Raw genomic sequence first — 20,051 nt, 5'->3', positions numbered from 1 at the left:
CCTTGCCTATGTTTCTGGGTGGATGTTTGCTTCTCCCAGTGCCTGTCTGTCGGTTTGTATTTCAGAATCTATATATTTATATATGTTTTTGTCACTCTCACTCTCTTTGCTTATGTGTCTTGGCGGGTGTTTGCCTATCTCAATGCCTGTCATTGTTGTTTTGTATGTCTGTATCTATATATTTGCATGTGTTTTTGTCTCTCTCAATCTCTGGGCCTATGTGTCTGGTCGGGTGTTTGCTTATCTCAGTGACTGTCTTTGTCGGTTTGTATGTCAGGATTTATATATTTGTATTTGTTTTTGTCTCTTTCACTTCCTCTGCTTATGTGTCTTGGCGGGTGTTTGCCTATCTCAATGCCTGTAATTGTTGCTTTGTATTTCCGAATCTATATATTTATACGTATTTTTTGTCTCTCTTTGTCTATGCGTCTGGACGGGTGTTTGCTTGTCTCATTGACTGTCTCTGTCGATTTTTATGTCTGAATCAATATATTTGCATGTGTTTTTATCTCTCCCCCTCTCCTTGCCTATGTGTCTGGGCGGATGTTTGCTTATCCCAGTGCCTGTCTTTTTCAGTTTGTATGTCAGAATCTGTATATTTATATGTGTTTTTGTCTCTCTCACTTCCCTTGCTTATGTGTCTGGGCGGGTGTCTGCTTCTATCAATGTCTGTCTTTGTTGGTTTGTAGGTATAAATCAATATATTTGCATGTGTTTTTATCTCTCCAACTCTCTCTGCCTATATATCTGGGGGGATGTTTGCTTCTCCCAGTGCCTGCCTTTGCCGGTTTGTATGTCAGAATCTATATATTTATATGTTTTTGACTCTCTCACTCTCTTTGCTTATGTGTCTGGGTGGGGTGTTTGCCTATCATAATGCCTGTCATTGTTTCTTTGTATGTCTAAATCTATCTATTTGCATGTGTTTTTGTCTCTCTCACTCTCTGGGCCTTTGTGTCTGGGTGGGTGTTTGCTTCTCTAAGTTCCTGTCTTTGTCGGTTTTTATGTCAGAATCTGTATATTTATGTGTTTTTGACTCTCTCAGTCTCTTTGTTTATGTTTCTGGGGCGGGGTGTTTGCCTATCTCAATGCCTGTTATTGTTGCTTTGTATGTCTTAATCTATATATTTGCAAGTGCTTTTGTCTCTCTCTCTCTCTGAATCTATGTGTCTGGGCAGTCGTTTTCTTATCTCAGTGCCTGTCTTTGTCAGTTTGTATGTCTGAATCAATATATTTATATGTATTTTTATCTCTCCACTCTCTTTGCCTATGTGTCTGGGCGGAAGTTTTCTTCTCCCAGTGCCTGTCTTTGTTGGTTTGTATGTCATAATCTATATATTTATATGTTTTTGACTCTCTCACTCTCTTTGTTTATGTGTCTGGGCGGGGTGTTTGCCTATCTCAATGCCTGTCATTGTTGCTTTGTTTGTCTGAATCTATATATTTGCATGTGTTTTGTCTCTCTCACTCTCTCTGGCCTATGTGGTTGGGCGGGTGTTTGCTTATCTCAGTGTCTGTCTCTGTCGGTTTTATGTCTTAATCCGTATATTTGCATGTGTTATTATCTCTCCCACTGTCCTTGCCTATGTGTCTGGGCAGATGTTTGCTTCTCCCATTGCCTGTCTTTGTCAGTTTGTATGTCAGAATCTATATATTTATGTGTTTTTGTCACTCTCACTCTCTTTGCTGATGTGTAGGGGTGGGAATTTGCCTATCTCAATGCCTGTCATTGTTGGTTTGTATGTCTGAATATATATATTTGCATGTGTTTTTATCTCTCTCACTCTTTTTGCTTGTGTGTTTGGACGGGTGTTTGCTTATTCCAGTGCATGTCTTTCTCGGTTTGTATGTTTGAATCTATATGTTTGTATGTGTTTCTCACTCTCTTTGTCTGTGTGTGTCTTGGCAGGTTTTTGCTTATCCCAGTGCCTGTCTTTGATGGTTTGTATGTCTGAATCTATGTATTTGTATGTGTCTCTCACTCTTTTTGCTTGTGTGTTTGGTCAGGTGTTTGCTTCTCTCATTGTGTGTCTTAGCTTACCCTAGAAATATTGGGAATATAACAAAGTAATATATAACATATTTTTAATGGAATAATGACATATATGATATTAGTATAAATATCTGGTAGAAACATTATTATACATTATTAATATCAATGATTAAATTTTTTACATTTTGAATCTGTTCCATAATATGCTTCACCATGTTCTCTCTTGATACTATAGCTATTGTCTTCTCTTAGTTCGTAATCAGTAGAACAATCATTATTCCATTTTGAGTCATACACAATTTTTACAGTAGTGTTATCGACAGGGTCAATATGCTTTTCGTCTTTGGTATTATATGGTTTATTGACTGTTCGATCAATGGCAGTAACGCTTGCTGGTACTTTATTTTTCATTGATTCATTTTTATATTCCTTAGTTATATTTTTTATCAATGCCCTTTTTATTTTTCAAGCAACTTCCCCGTCTCTTGTTAAATTATTTTTACACAGGTAAGAGTTCCGTCACGTAGACAAGATATGGTTCATGATATAAGTAGAATAGTAGGCCTTTCTTTTCGTCTTTGCTTTCATTTGAGTGCTAATACACGAAAGCTGACCATATATTTTAACACTGGGTAACATGTTACCACAAGCACTAGCAAAAAGATGACCCTCTCCATCACCTATTATTTATGTTGGCATTCTCTTTGAGTGCAATCATCTCCGGAGATCTCAATCTCGCATATACACCGTCATAAGAGTTGAATTTTTTTGTTACTCCGAAGAAATTTAATTCCTTATTGTCATGACAATGCACACATACGTTTCCGATAGTTGTATCACTTGCACTTATTTCATAGTTCAAATACTTCTCCTTGTCAGCATTCAATGCTACAATAACACTATCATGTGAACATACTTTCTTAAAATGCTTCATTTTCACTTCTTAGAGACATGAGTTGTGTTTATTGTTCCACTGTGTAAAAAATACTGATTTAATACACCCAATAAACTAGGTAGTGTCGATAACCGGACATAGAGTACCATTGGGAAAGCCACATCGTGTCTCTGAGCAAGCGTAGAGTACAATTGTTAGATTCATATGCATATTTCATGTCATTTTAAGATACGTAAAAAAAATTTGATTAATTTCGAAATCAAAAAAAAGTTTAGTCCAATAAAAAAAGTGCAACTACAAACAAAATTTTTTCTAAGAGTAAAAGTCATGACTAAGATTTCATTATCATTCTGATTTTGAATTTGGAAAACATTAAATGTGATTTTTTTAAGTAAAAAGTTGAAAAATTATAACATGTTAAAAAAATAATAAAAAGTAAAAAAAAAACTTCAAAAAAATGCAAAAAAATGGGGAGAGGGGGGAGCCGCATTGTGTCTGGGCAAACATAGAGTACAATTGTTAGAGCCATAAGCATATTTCATGTCATTTTAAGATAGGTAAAAAAAAGAAATAAAAGATGAATAATTTCGAAGTCCAAAAAAAATTAGCCCAATAAAAAAAAGTGCTACTACAAACAATATTTTTCTAATAGTAAAAGTCGCGACACACATATCTATATCATTCCCGTTATGAAGTTGGAAAATATTAAATGTGAATTTTCTATGTTTTAAGTATGTTTCATGTCATTCTAAGAGATTTAAAAAAAGTTGAAAATATAACATGTTAAAAAAAATAATGAAAAAAGTTTAAAAAAACTTGAAAGGCAATTAAAAAAAATGGGGGGAGGGGGGCCAAAAAATTGGGGGGAGGGTTCCTTTGGAGTTTGGGGAATAGGGTACCTTTGGGGGTTGAGGCCCTTGGTGGTTATGGTCATTGGTGCTTATGATTCTTGACGGTTTGTACTTATATACACCTCACTACTTGATTTGTAAGGATTTCTATGGATTGTTCTGAGTTTCATTATTAAAATTCTTTTCTTGCCATCTACATCCCTCTTAGTATCAACTTTTTAGTATACTATAACGTTAGACTCTATTTTAAATTGACAGCACTGTTCAAACGCCACTTGTGTATTATACAGAACACATCGAAGAAGTAAAGCTAGTTCAAGTCTAAAGACAATTTTATAATTGTTAACCATTTTCATAGATTGATGGTATTCCAAACTTATAATAAATAAGCTATGAGCTAACAACCCCGAGGGGTTACCTTAACTGATAATCAGTTTAGCCCCTTTTTTTACCTTCATACAATCCGATCACTAATTAGGATCATTCACACCCCTATTATCAAATCAAAGATTAATATCGTTCATACAGTCCAATTTGCAAATGCTACACCCTTTTTTGATATTAAAGTTAGCTTTTACGAAAAATGATTTAACACCAATTAAGCTATTGAATACCTTGTACCAATGTCTCTTGTAGGCGTCAAATCTATTGCGCATATGAGTATATTCTTTGTACTGTTGATGCAAGCATCCCATTCCTCATTCTTTAACTACCCATGAGACATTCTTAACCTACGGAATACCTTTTCACAGATACCTTTTCGCAAAAAATTCGCAAATAGATTTATTTTTACGCAAATGGCACAATTTTAAAATTAAAACCATTCTAACTATAGCATCCCATTCCTCATTCTTTAGTTACCCGTTACGCATTCTTAACCATCGGAATACCTTTTTGCAAATACCTTTTCGCAAAAAATTTGCAAATAGAGTTATTTTTACGCAAATGGCATAATTTTCAAATTAAAACCATTCTAACTATAGCATCCCCGTAGTAAGTTATATAAAGCTTCTAAAAACACATGTAAAAATAAATTGAATTGCGCAAGGAAAAGCCATGCCTGAGACACTACACTCACGCGTGAATATTTTATAAGTTGGCACACTAAAGTCAAGGTTTTTTAAACTTGGTAATGTATAATGTAGTCAAGCATGTTTTGAGAGTTTGGTCGTAATAATATAATTTAAAGCAAACAGGTTTTTTTTTGTTTAGCATTTGCAAAAAAGAGGGTAATTAGTGATTGGATAATTTTTTAACATGAAATCTCTGAATAAAATATTTTTGAAGCATATACTTGACGATGGATAAAAGGGTTAAGGTGATTAGCAATTACGAGCGAGGATTCCCCCACTGGTTCATGGCAGTAGGCTACGCATATCAAGTTGAAAATTTGACAGAATGAGGTATTTGAGGTGGAACTTGAACTAAATCAAGCATGTGGATATTCGCTAGATTTAAGTGCCCTTTTTAAAAGTCGAAAGTGGTTTGAGGGCAACTAATCCCCGTTTTCAGACCTGTGTTTTTTAGATTTTCATGGGTGTTTGGTTCCCGGGGTTTATTATTTGAGAAGTTAACTTTAGTATTTCGTGATTTGACGTGCCTGAAATCATAAACTAGAATAGTTAATTAGCTATTTGGGTTTTCAGAGTTAGTTTTTTAGATTTTCGTGGGTGTTAGGTTCCTGGGGTTTATTATTTGAGAAGTTAACTTTATTATTTCGTGGTTTGACTTGCCTGAAATCCTGAATTAGAATATTTAATTCGCTGTTTGGGGATTTTCAGACCTAGGTTTTTTAGGTTTTCGTGTGTGTTTGACTCCTGGGGTTTATTATTTGAGAAGTTAACTTTAGTATTTTGTGGTTTTACGTGCCTGAAATCATAAATTAGAATAGTTAATTACCTGTTTAGGGTTTTCAGACCTAGTTTTTTTAGATCTTCGTGGGTGTTTGGTTCCTAGGGTTTATTATTTGAGAAGTTAACTTTAGTATTTCATGGTTTGACTTGCCTGAAATCATGAATTAGAATATTTAATTGGCTGTTTGGTGATTTTCAGACCTAGGTTTTTTAGGTTTTCGTATGTGTTTGAATCCTGGGGTTTATTATTTGAGAAGTTAACTTTAGTATTTTGTGGTTTAACGTGCCTGAAATCGTGAGTTAGAATATTTAATTGGCTGTTTGAGGATTTTCAGACCTTGGTTTTTTAGATTTTCGTAGGTGTTTGTTTCCTGGGGTTTATTATTTGAGAAGTTAAATTTAGTATTTCGTGGCTTGACTTGCCTGAAATCATGAATTAGAATAGTTAATTAACTGTTTGGGTTTTCAGACCTAGGTTTTTTAGGTTTTCGTGTGGGTTTGACTCCTGGGGTTTTATTATTTGAGAAGTTAACTTTAGTATTTTGTGGTTTTACGTGCCTGAAATCATGAATTAGAATATTTAATTGGCTGTTTGAGGATTTTCAGACCTAGGTTTTTTAGATTTTCGTAGGTGTTTGTTTCCTGGGGTTTATTATTTGAGAAGTTAACTTTAGTATTTCGTGGCTTGATGTGCCTGAAATCATGAATTAGAATAGTTAATTAACTGTTTGGGTTTTCAGACCTAGGTTTTTTAGATTTTCGTGGGTGTATGGTTCCCGGGGTTTATTATTTGAGAAGTTAAATTTAGTATTTCGTGATTTGACGTGCCTTAAATCATGAATTAGAATATTTAATTAGCTGTTTGGGTTTTCAGACCTAGTTTGTTAGATTTTCATGGGTGTTAGGTTCCTGGGGTCTATTATTTGAGAAGTTAACTTTAGTATTTCCTGGTTTGACTTGCCTTAACTCATGAATCAGAATATTTAATTGGCTGTTTGGGGATTTTCAGACCTAGGTTTTTTAAGTTTTCGTGGGTGTTAGGCTCCCAGGGTTTACTATTTGAGAAGTTAACTTTCGTATTTAGTGGTTTTATGCGCCTGAAATCAGGAATTAGAATAGTTTATTAGCTGTTTAGAGTTTTCAGACCTAGGTTTTTTAGGTTTTCGTGGATGTTTGACTCCTGGGGTTTATTATTTGAGAAGTTAACTTTAGTATTTTGTGGTTTTACGTGCCTGAAATCATGAATTAGAAAAGTTAATTAGCTGTTTGGGTTTTCAGACCTAGTTTTTTAGATTTTCGTGGGTGTTAGATTCCCAGGGTTTATTATTTGAGAAGTTAACTTTAGTATTTCGTGGTTTTACGTGCCTGAAATCATGAATTAGAATAGTTAATTAGCTGTTTAGGGTTTTCAGACCTAGGTTTTTTAGGTTTTCGTGTATATTTGACTCCTGGGGTTTATTATTTGAGAAGTTAACTTTAGTATTTCGGGGTTTTACGTGCCTGAAATCATGAATTAGAATAGTTAATTAGCTGTTTGGGTTTTCAGACCTAGTTTTTTAGATTTTCGTGGGTGTTAGATTCCCAGGGTTTATTATTTGAGAAGTTAACTTTAGTATTTCGTGGTTTGACTTGCCTGAAATCATGAACTAGAATAGTTAATTGACTGTTCGGGGATTTTCAGACTTAGTTTTTTAGATTTTCGTGAGTGTTTGACTCCGGGGGTTTATTATTTGAGAAGTTAACTTTAGTATTTTGTGGTTTTACGTGCCTGAAACCATGAATTAGAATAGTTAATTAGCTGTTTAGGGTTTTCAGACCTACGTTTTTTAGATTTTCGTGGGTATTTGGTTCCAGGGGTTTATTATTTGAGAAGTTAACTTTAGTATTTCGTGATTTGACGTGCCTTAAATCATGAACTAGAATAGTTAATTAGCTGTTTGGGTTTTCAGACTTAGTTTTTTAGATTTTCGTGGGTGTTAGGTTCCTGGGGTTTATTATTTGAGAAGTTAACTTTATTATTTCCTGGTTTGACTTGCCTGAAATCATGAATTAGAATATTTAATTGGCTGTTTGGGAATTTTCAGACCTAGTTTTTTTAGGTTTTCATGTGTGTTTCACTCCTGGGGTTTATTATTTAAGAAGTTAACTTTAGTATTTTGTGGTTTTACGTGCCTGAAATCATGAATTAGAATAGTTAATTAGCTGTTTGGGTTTTCAGACCTAGTTTTTTTTTAGATTTTCGTGGACGTTAGGTTCCTGGGATTTACTATTTGAGAATTTAACTTTAGTATTTCGTATTTGACGAGCCTAAAATCATGAATTAGAATATTTAATTGGCTGTTTGGGGATTTTCAGACCTAGGTTTTTTTAGGTTTTCGTGTGTGTTTTACTCCTGGGGTTTATTATTTGAGAAGTTAACTTTAGTATTTCGTGGTTTGACGTTCCTGAAATCATGAATTAGAATAGTTAATTAACTGTTTGGGTTTTCAGAACTACGTTTTTTAGATTTTCGTGGGCATATCTGATGAAATAATTTAGGTCGTATGATAATTTATTTTTTTTAATACAGTAGTTTTTCAGTAAGGACACTCGATATCCTAAAAGTGTTTGATTCAAACTTTTACCTTGAGCATCGATATTGTTAGCAGAATTTCAAAAGGGTTGTTTATGAGTACTGGCGTATCTGATGAAATAATTTAGGTCGTATGATCAATTTAATTTTTTTTAATGAAGTAGTTTTTCAGTAAGGACACTCGATAACCTAAAAGTGTTTGATTCAAACTTTTACCTTGAGAATCGATGATGTTAGAAGAATTTCAAAAGGATCGTTTATGAGTGCTGGCGTATCTGAGGAAATAATTTAGGTTGTATGATCAATTTAATTTTTTTTTAATGTAGTAGTTTTTCAGTAAGGACATTCGATAAACTAAAAGTGTTTGATTCAAACTTTTACCTTGAGCATCGATTTTGTTAGCAGAATTTCAAAGGATCGTTTGTGAGTTCTGGCGTATCTGATAAACTAATTTCGGCCATATGATAAGTGTAATTTTTTTTTTTTTATTGCAGTGGTTTTTAAGTAAGGACACTCTATAACCTAAAAGTGTTTGATCAAACTTTTACCTTGAGAATCGATGTTGTTAGAAGAATGTCAAAAGGATCGTCTATGAGTGCTGGCGTATCTGATGAAATAATTTACGTCATATGATCAATTTAATTTTTTTTAATGTAGTAGTTTTTCAGTAAAGACACTTGATAACCTAAAAGGTTTTCATTTAAATTTTTACCTTGAGCATCGATATTGCTTGCAGAATTTCAAAAGGATCATTTGTGAGTGCTGGCGTATCTGATTAAATAATTTAGGTCGTATGATCAATTTAATTTTTTTTTAATGCAGTAGTTTTTCAGTAAGGACACTCGATATCCTAAAAGTCTTTGATTCAACCTTTTACCTTGAGAATCGGTTTTGTTAGAAGAATTTCAAAAGGATCGTTTATGAGTGCTGGCGTATCTGATGAAATAATTTAGGTCGTATGATATTAGTGATAGTTTTTTTTTTTAATTAAACTCGATGTTTCTCTATGATTCAATCCCAGCGTCCCCTGCTCTGAGTGTTGAAAATGATTTCACGACATTATTTTAGTTTTTTTTTTCTTGCCTCAAACTATTTTTTTTTATCATGAACCCTTTTGAGATCAATTTTATCAACTACTTGGTGCCCACTAAAAACGAAATTTTTGAGTTAAATAAGTAGTTTTTGTATCTTTTAAAAGAGCTTTAAGGGGTTTTGAGAGATTTTTTTTGTTCGGCATAGATGAAAGGTCCAATACCTCACTTAAACTAAGAGGTTACATTTTGATATTGTTTGACAATTTACTAGATTTTAAGGTTTTCTTTAGTTTCAAAATGTTTTTGTCAGTCACCATCTTTAATCATTCACAAACAATACTGAAGAAAACCAATTTTCACTGTTTATCAACATTAAATTGTTAAGAAGGCTATTATTTTATTTTTAATTTTCATTTTTTTGATTTTATATTGATGAAGAATTTAGACACAACTTGAACTAGTTATTTTTTTGTTCAGCATAGATGAAACGTCCAATACCTCAGTTAAACTAAGAAGTTACATTTTGATGTTGTTTGACAATTTACTAAATTTTAAGGTTTTCTTTAGTTTCAAAATTTTTTTGTCAGTCACCATCTTTAATTATTCACAAACAATACTGAAGAAAACCGATTTCCACTGTTTATCGACATTAAGTTGTTAAGAAGGCTATTATTTCATTGAAATACGCATTTACATTTTAATTTTCATGTTTTGATTTTATGTTGATGAAGAATCTAAACACATCTTCAACTAGTTATTATTTTTTTTTTGTTCGGTATAGATGAAAGGTCCAATACCTCAGTTAAACTAAGAGGTTACATTTTGACATCGTTTGACAATTTACTAAATTTTAAGGTTTTCTTATGCAAGAGTCGGAACACACACACACAAACACACACAGACACACACACAAACATACACTCATGTTACCAAATTCCACATTATTGCACAGAAATACCAAAATCATAGGTTAGGTTAGCCTATGTACGCCTCCTGCTCTGAGTGTTGAAAATGATTTCATGACATTATTTTAGTTTTATTTTTAATTTTCATGTTTTTGATTTTATGTTGATGAAGAATTTAGACACATCTTCAACTAGTTTTTTTTTTTTGTTCCGCATAGATGAAAGGTCCAATACCTCAGTTAAACTAAGAGGTTACATTTTAAAATCGTTTGACATTTACTAAATTGTAAGGTTTTCTTATACAAGAGTCGGAACACACAAACACACACAGACACACACACAAACATACACACATGTTACCAAATTCCACATTATTGCACAGAAATACCAAAATCATAGGTTAGGTTAGCCTATGTACGCACGCGTCTAACCCATTCATCCCATTCCTCATTCTTTAATTACCCGTGACGCATTCTTGACCATCGGAAGTTTAATTTGGTTATTGAACTTAGAAGTAATTACCCTTTTCAAAAACATTAGTTGTTCTATTAATGAACCCATGAAACGAAACCAGTCAGATTGCAATACACAATCTCGCTCTTAGTTCCAAAACTTGGGTGTTGCCTTAGAAACCCGTCTGGTAACTCATGTATCGTTCGTAGTAATAGGTGACTGTCCTTGGTAACTTAATGAACCGGTTAGACCATATTTCTATGTAATTTCATATGTAATTGACCTATATATCACTGTCCTTGGTGAGTCAATGCACTGGTTAGACTACTTTTTTTGAAATCCAATGTATATTTTCATGTAAGTTTAGAATCAATTACACTTTTGAGCATATTCTTGTGCAATTCCTTGTGTAATTCATGTTCCCTAAATAGATACTACTTTAATACTCGTTGATATTAGTTAAAACTTGCAACTAGTGCATTAGTGCAAGCGAGTAAGAAACTAGTAGCCAACTTACTAGTACTGTAGCCACGTTTTCCAATTAAATTCGCTTATTCTAACTTAATATATATATAAAAAATATTGGGCATAATCCACTAGGCCTACACAGGGGCGGATCCATGATTTCTTAAAGAGAGGGGGGCGCAAAATAGATTGATCCGAAAAAAAATTAGGGGGGGGGCGCAATATAGGTTGATCCGATAAACTTGCGTTAGGAGCAAGTTGAATTAACGCAAACTTGAATTAATTATGTAAAATACACTATTTTAGACTACGATAGGAGGGGGGCGCTCCACTCTGGATCCACCACTAGGCCTACATCAGAACCCGAGTTTTCCCGTATTAAGCTCCTTTAAAGGGCTTGTTTTTCAATGTAACTTAAAGAATATGTAACATTCAGTGTAACTAAAAAACCATTTCAGTCTTCGAATTTTTATAGACATAGCGGATTTGTGGTTGAATGTGTTTGAAGAAGTAATTTTTATTACTATTTGTTTTTAAATATTGTTGTTAATTTGTTTTGTATGGTATACAGATAATTTTGTCACACAAGAGCAATAATTACCCGATTATCATAGATGACTGATGGGAATGCATAGCTTTATTATTACAAAATACGAAAGAGTTTCTGAAAAAGGAAAAATAGTTCTAAAATCTAAAATAGCTCTTACAAAAACGCACAATAGTTCATATATTCCCCTAAAAAATCCCGTAACCCATATTGTCCCTCAACAGACTTCGGATGTTCGTTAAAAGGGAAATTGACAGTTCTACTCACATTTTTAAGTCACAGGCAATCATACAGTGTTTCTTATAGTACAAAGCCATAAGGTTTAAAATTTTAGGGAACATTCAGGGGGAGTTTCAATTAAGCCAAAAGATGTTGCTTTTGAAAAGCACATATAAGCAATATCGTAGGCAGCGCCACTCTATCATCAATAGCAACATCATGAAAACTTTTTATGGAGCCAATTGGATTGGAGATTAAAAGTTCTTTTCCCCTTTTTCAGAGTGAAAATTAATTGGAAAGCAAGCAGCACCCTCCCAAACCCATAATTTTCAAAGACATCACATCAAAATTATGTGATAGCCCTTTTGTTCAGCATAGTTGAACGGTCCAGTAACTATGTCTCCAGGGATATTGGATATTTTAGCACCCCACCCCCACAGCAATACAATTTGCCATGAAAAAGACTATTATAGGCAGCGCATTAGGGATGCCTAAGTAAAAAACCGTGTTGGCACAACATATTGTTTATTTGTTTGCTTTAGAAAACGACAATTCGTATCGAAGGAGCAGTCGAAAAACTTCGAAAGAGGCTTATTCGATCTGAAAATGCAAGTTCTAACGCTCTGTTTAATAGCTGAAAATTATTGAGGGCAAGGAGCCCCCCAAAGTCCATCATTTCTCCAAAATCATTGTACCTAAGTCGTTCCCCAAAAATCAGCTGGTGATATTTCCCTATGTTTGTAGGATTACAGAAAGCTAGCGCTTTAATAAAAACACAATGTTGTGATACAAATTCTAGAGTGAGTCTGTAGGGACCAGGTACGTACGCAGGAATTTGTTTCGGGGGGGGGCAAATCCTTCAAACCCATTATTCTGTGAGAAAAATCAGAAAATTATGGGAAAATTATAAAAATTATGAGATTTCGGAGGGGGGGGCGCAGGGCCCCCCCCCCCTGCGTACGTCCCTGGTAGGGATGCGTTGAACTTGTCTACAAAATAATCATGAAATGTCCTTTTCAGATCCAAAACGACAGTCAATCATTGAACTGAGCTCATTATGCAGAAGAGACGCCAAATTGGACTAAAAAATAAATAAATCAACAATTTTAAAATGCTTTACCTCTATACTATTGAAAGCGTCCTTAAAAGGTTTACTTTTACCGCACCAAAATTCCTATATTATTTCATATTTTCAGTAAAGCGCTAGATTTGTGTAATCATGGTTGCAGTGGCAGCTTCAACCTAGTAAAGAGCGAACCATAGCCCATAGTAATCAAAAGTTGAAGAATGTCTTTTCAAAAAACTGTCTAGTTCGAAAAAATTGTCATCTGACCCTAAATCAGGAATTATAACTATTGTCTCGGTTCATCTTAGAAGTATTAAATAAAAAAACAAGTTTTTTTTTTAACTGCAAGTAAGAAGCAACATTAAAACTTAAAACGAACAGAAATTATTCCGTATATGAAAGGGGCTGCCCCCTCCTCAACGCTTCGCTCTTTACACTAAAGTTTGACTCTTTCTCAAAACTCTATTTTTTAAAATAATAAATAATTTTACTGTAAAGAGTGAGCGTTTAGGAGGGGACAGCCCATTTCATATACAGAATAATTTCTGTTCATTTTAAATTTTAACGTCGCTCCTTAATTTCAGTAAAAAAAGTCACCTTTTTTATTTAATTTTTGATCGTTTTTTGTAAAAATGCTGGAAAATCCAACGCCCCCCTGCATAGCATTATCCCTTCCCCCATGAAAACTTCCTCCATGGAAAGATCCTCCCGGATAACGCCCGACCTATTGACTTGGGGGTGACCCCCCCAAGGGTATTGGTTTTGATTTGGGGGCAAACCCCCTAATATATGTAATAATTTCTGTTCGTTTTAAGTTTTAATGTTATTTTTTACTTTCAGTTGATATAACTTGTTATTTTATTTAATTTCTGATCGTTTTTAAAAAAATGCTGACAAATTCGGCACCCCCTTCATAGAAAAGTCCCTTACCCCAAGGAAACATCCTCCTCGGAAAGATTCTCCCACATATCCCCCTCCCCCCCCCCCCATTCAGAAAAAAACTTCCTGAAAACGTCTGTATACTTCCCAATAACCTATACTATATGTACACAATGGGCACAGTTCAAAACTTGCAGCCCTTCCCTCGGAAACTGTGGGAATTAAGTCATCTTCAAAGACATATTTATTAAATTTTCGACTATGCTAAACAAAATGGCTATCTCAAAATTTTAATTGGGCGACTTCGGGAAAAAATGAGCGTGGGTGGGGGCCATTGTGCCCTCAAATTTTTTGGTCACTTAAAAAGGGCACTGGAACTTTTAATTTTCGTTCAAATGAGCCCTCTTACGATGTTCTAGGACTACTAGATCGATACGATTACCCCTGGGGAAAAAAAAAACAAATAAACACGGATTCATTATCTTTCTTCTGAAAAAAATGCAAAATTCCACATTTTTGTAGATAGGAGCTTGAAACTTCTGCAATAAGGTTCTCTGATACGCTAAATCCGATGGTGTGATTTTCATTAATGTTCTATTATTTAAGGGATTTTTCCATTTTTTTGAAAATGAGGCAAATTTTTTCAGGAGCGTAGCTTTTGAGAGGTAAAACTAAACTTGATGAAACTTATATATTTGACATCTGCATAAAAATCTAATTCTTTTGATATATCTATTGGCATTAGAATTCTATTTTTAGAGTTTCGGTTACTACTGAGCAGGGTCACTTCTTACTTACAGTTCGTTACCACAAACTGTTTGAAAAACTTATTGCGAAAAGAAATTTATGAGGATTTCAAAAAAGAGCCTGAAAACCAAGACCGTATCCAGGGGGGGGGGGGCTGTTACCCGGTTTGAACAGTTGGGAGGCCCTATCGACTACTGGGCCTACATAATTTATGCATGTTTTTTATGGGTTTTCTCACTGAGTATGTTTTTTCATGGGTTTTATCACTGTTTGATGGATGTACACATAAGTCTAACAACAATTGATGAATGTTTCTTGGATGTCAACAACAATTGCTGGATGTTTTTTAGATGTCAACAACAATTGCTGGATGTTTCTTGGATGTCAACAACAGTTGCTGGATGTTTCTTGGATGTCAACAACAATTATTGGATGATTCTTGGATGTCAACATCCGGTTGGAATACTATGATAACAAGGTGGCATTATCAGATAAGGAAATTTCAATATTGGAATAATCTTATCCGAGAGTTGAAAATACAGACAGGAAAACAGGAATACAGACTATACCATTTTCCATGTTTAAAGGAAACAATATTTTTAATTAATTTAATTTTTATGTTTCTGGCCTCCCCCAGGCCATTCAGCGTGTCCCCATGTGGCGATAGGGGAACACTCTACAGATATGCAGGGTACCTCCATAGGAGGCACAAACCAAGGAGGGACCTTGTCCCTGGGGGTCCATAAAAGAAACTGGGACACCCTCGCCCAGGGTCATAAATACGGGAGGAGGAGGAAGAAGGCCCCTCAAATTTACACTCAAAAGGGCCCACTGGTTTGTCCACAAGTCCCATGAGTTGCAAACCTTCTCCCAGTAATGGGTCAAATTGCATGGTGATGCAGAACACCATCGCAGGAGGATCCTCTGTAGGAGGACAACTGTGACATGGCGTAAGATCCAGATCTATGGACAACTACCTCTGCAAAGGGCTGCTACGACCTTTTTCTGGTTACCCGCAAGACTAGGGACCTTGCGGTCAACTGTATTCCCACTTGAGGAGTGGCAACCCTCAAGGAAATTATAGCCTAGTAAACGACACAGCATTCGCACGGGATTCTGACTAATGGACAATTTCTAGGCTTGGTATGTTTTGATGGGTGTCTTTGGGCTGATAAACCTCTTCCTAGCTAATTCATCTATTATGGGTTGCCTCCCCGTAGTAGCATAATATTTTTAGGCATGAATATATAATGAGTCGGAGGTAATAGGCTTGAGACTGTCTGTGCAGAATTTTGACTCTTGTTGATAGAAGAGCATCGCCAAGTGCTGAAAACCATGTTGTGACCAAGATGGGCCCAGGATCGCACAAAAGCCCAGGATCATTCACGGAGGTCCCAGGGACTTCTTGCTGTCCAGTCCTAAGCCGGCTTAAGCACTTTGGTGCAGACTTGAGAAGATATGTGCTCCCCGTCCTACACTGGTATCCGGGATCATTGTTTTTCTTGAGGCGAAAATAATTTCAATGATTTAAAGAACATGAAAATTGGAACTTGGAAAGTGACGACTTTAAAAAATTACTATCGTATCGAAATTTTGACTGACAAATTCAGGCAATTTGAACTGGATTTATTAGGAGTTTCAGAAACTCATATCTCAGGGGTAGGAAGCATGAAATTAGGCGACATAGAATTTTTTTACTCAGACAGAAAGGATGGGGTACATAGACAAGAAGTAGGGCTCATGATGAATAAGGAAGCTGCTAAGTCTTGTTTAGGCTGTGAAGGTATTAATACTAGAATACTAACTACTCGTTTTATGACTAAAAAGTTAAGGGTGTCAGTTATAGTAGTGTGTGCCACTGTAGAACTGACTGACGGAGATACTAGTGACTCAGATGAATTTTACTTACAGTTACAAGAACAAACAGACAGGGTCCCAGGTAAAAATGTGATGTTTTTACTGGAAGATTTTAACGCCCAGGTTAGTAGAAACAGGAATAGATGGTATCCCAGCCTAGTTAAATTTGCGTAGGAAAAGAAAACAGCATTGGACACAGACTTTTGCAATTTTGTAGGTATAACCATCTAGTTATAACCAATACGGTGTTTGGTCATAAAATGGCTCATAAATTAACATGGTATTCACGTGATGGTAAGACAGCAAACCTTATTAATTTTGTTATAGTAAACCGAAGTCTGGCAGAATCAATACAAGATACTAGGGTATGTGGGAGTGCTGTTTATTGAATTTGAAAATAAAGATTACTATCTGGTAGAGTTAAGGGTTAATTTAAAGCTCAGATTTCGGAAGGATAACTACCTTCCCGGAAAGTTATGATGTTGGTAGACTCCAGGATGACAATTTGAAAGAGAAGTTCCTGAAAGAGATGGATACTAAACTCGAGAGTTTAAAATTTGATAATGGGGAAGATGGTTGGAATAATGTTAGAAAAATAATTTGTGAAGTTGCTGAAGGTGTATTAGGGAAGAAAGCTAGAACTGGAGCTAAGAATATTTGTGAAAAAGCTTTATGTTTAATAGAAAGGAGAAAGGACGTGTACAAGAATTATCTGAGTGATAGATGGTATGAAAATAAAAGAAATGTAAAGAAAGTGGAGAAAGTATTAAAAAATGAACTAAGGAGGTGTGAAGTGGAGGCCTTTGATAAAATTGCCGAGGATCTGGAAGATGCAGCTAGACGGCATAATAGTAAAATATTGTGCTGGCACGTTAATAAATTGAGAGGGAATAGTCAATCTGGACTTGTCCTAGTTACAGATGAGAATGGGGTCATAATTAGTGATAAGAAAAAACTAAAGAGAGATGGATCGAACATTTTGAGAATTTGCTTAACTGAGAGAGTTGCAGGGAAAGATATTGAGGAAAATGAAAAAGTTTGTGATACCTTGGATGTGAAGGAAGTTTTATTTTGTGAAGAAAAATTAAAAACAGTACTGAAAGGATTAAAAAATAATAAGGGTCCAAGTTGGGATTGAATGGTAAATGAGTTTCTTAAATATGGTGGCTCTGAGGTTAGAAATAAGTTACTGAAGATTATGAATATGATTTTTGAAAAAAGGGAAGTACCTAACGATTTTAGGAAAACCTTAATTAAGCCACTTTATAAGAAAGGTGATAAAAGTGAGTGTGGTAATTATCGAGGCATTAGTCTGGTCTCTGTAGGTAGTAAATTACTTAATAATATCATACTTTTTAGACTGAGAGATGTCATAGACAAAGTTTTAAGAGAAGAGCAGTTCGGTTTTAGAAAAGGTAGAGGATGTGTCGACCAAATTTTCACTCTTAGGCTAATAATTGAGAAATGCCAGATTTTTCAAATACCTTCGGTCCTCAGTTTTATAGATTATGAGCAAGCGTTCGATTCTGTTGATAGAAGAGTTTTAGTAAAGGTTTTATCCTTGTATTATATACCAGACAAATACATTAAAGTGATTAGTGCTATGTACGAGAATAACACATCTGCGGTTAAGGTAGGAAATGAGGTTAGCCGCTGGTTTTTTATTAAATCAGGAGTTATACAGGGTTGTGATCTATCCCCCTTTGTATGAATTATTTTGATGAACTTTGTATTAAGGAGCACAGGGAAGGCAATGGGAGACCACAGAATCAAATTGGGAGGAAAAACTCTCCTGGACTTGGATTATGCTGACTATTTAATCATACTAGATGAAAGTCTGAGCAAAATAAATGAAGTTTTAGAGGTTTTGCGAGTTCAGGGTGCCAGAATTGGTTTGAAAATTAATGTTAGGAAGACTAAGTCACAAAGGCTATGAATAAGTGAAGATGAAAAGGTGACGTTGGGTACTGAAAAGATTGATCAGGTGGACAGCTTCACTTACCTTGGTAGTATTATTAGTAAAGATGATGGGAGCAGTGAAGATGTTAGAAGTTAGCCAAGCCTCAGGGTGTTTTTTCACAGTAAAAAAAAGTCTGGAAGAATAGGAAGATAAGTCTGCTAATCAAAATTAGAATATTAGAAGCTACGGTGGTGACAATGGTCAAATATGGCTCTGAAGCATGGACGCTCCGAAAAGCGGATGAAGATTTGCTAGATGTTTTCCAGAGAAATTGCTTAAGGACTGTTCTGGGCACCCGGCTGAGTGAACGTATTTCAAACAATAGGTTATATGAAAAATGTGTTTCAATACCACTGTCTAGGGCTATAATGAAAGAAAGGTTGAGGTGGCTATGGCACGTTGTGCGGATGAAGGATGACAGATTGCCGAAGATTTTTCTTTTCGTCCAACCATCTAGGGTTAAATGGAAAGCAGGTCGTCCCCGTCTGGGGTGGGAGGACGTCATAAAGAAGGATTTAAAGGAAATGAGAACTTCGTTTGCGGGTGTAAAAAGGAAGGCTTTGAATAGATTGGGGTGGAGGAAGAGCGTGCGTAGCTTTGTTGGACTCAGGCGGCTTGGTGCTGCGGTGAGTTGTTAGCAGTAGTAGTAGTAGTATTTATCACAACCTGAATAGAATAAGGTTCACGAGAACTCTCGCCACTCCCAGTAAATTTTTCTTTACGATGTCTCCAGGGACTAGGGCATAGGAACAGTCAATTAGCATTTTAAGTATCAATATGAAAGCACCTTTATAATAAAAAACGAGAATTTAGTGTATCAGCGTGAAAGCACATTTACAATCAAATATTAGTGGGAATAAAATAACTAAAATGAGGAAGTGCGTCCAAATTCAATTTTTGTAATGAAGTAACATAAATCTAAGTAAGAAAAAAAAAGTGAAATAAGGTTGTGATTTTGTTAATGATTGCATAGGATTAAAGATAATGAAAATTTTGGTATCAATTTATTTTTAGAATGATGGTTATGTATGAATATTCATTAGTCTATTGCCAAGAGTTCAAACAAAAAAATGAAAAATATGAACGGAAATGTTAGAGCGCATTTTTGCGTCACTGGCCCAGTCCCTGAAGAGGTCACTAGATATTATTGTAGGACACCAGTGAGCTCAGTGGATGTTTTTCCGTTGCTGAGTCGATGTGTGATGTCACCGGTGAAATTTTCAGTCACTGGGCTTCAAGAGCTCCAGTCACGGAAATCGCTGAAAAGATGCGCAAAGTTATGCAGTCACTGGCCCAGTGACTGGTTAACATAGTAACAGCTACTAACATAGTGGCGCAAAAATATACTCTTAGCTTTTCTTGCTCTTTTCTTCCTTGAATTGTAGTCAACCCTCAACCGCTTTGAAAACATAAAAATTGAATTTGGACCCACTCAAAAATTGCAAACTACTTGACTGACTTATCGTCTATGAGCCTACAAAATATTGCAACAACACGAAATAGGTGAACTAAACAACTGAAAACAACTGAAGGCTTCTCCCCCACATTGCAGTTAAATGTCTATCTCCGTCCTCTTCATTGCCAAGTATTTCGTAAAGAAGATCATTGGATGATCTTTGCTTATCAGTGATAAGAATAAGAGTATAAAAATTTCTCACACACAGATAGAGACATACACGTTTATGTTTTTCACCGCACAGATAGATTCTTGCATCCAACAATTGCCAAGTGCGGAGTTAAGATAAGAATCTTAAC

This window comes from Artemia sp. Qi Xiang Cuo, chromosome 15 (assembly GCF_049724085.1).
Source record: "Artemia sp. Qi Xiang Cuo chromosome 15, ASM4972408v1, whole genome shotgun sequence".
Taxonomy (NCBI): Eukaryota; Metazoa; Arthropoda; class Branchiopoda; order Anostraca; family Artemiidae; genus Artemia; species Artemia sp. Qi Xiang Cuo.
Note: the sequence above shows the minus strand (reverse complement) of the source record.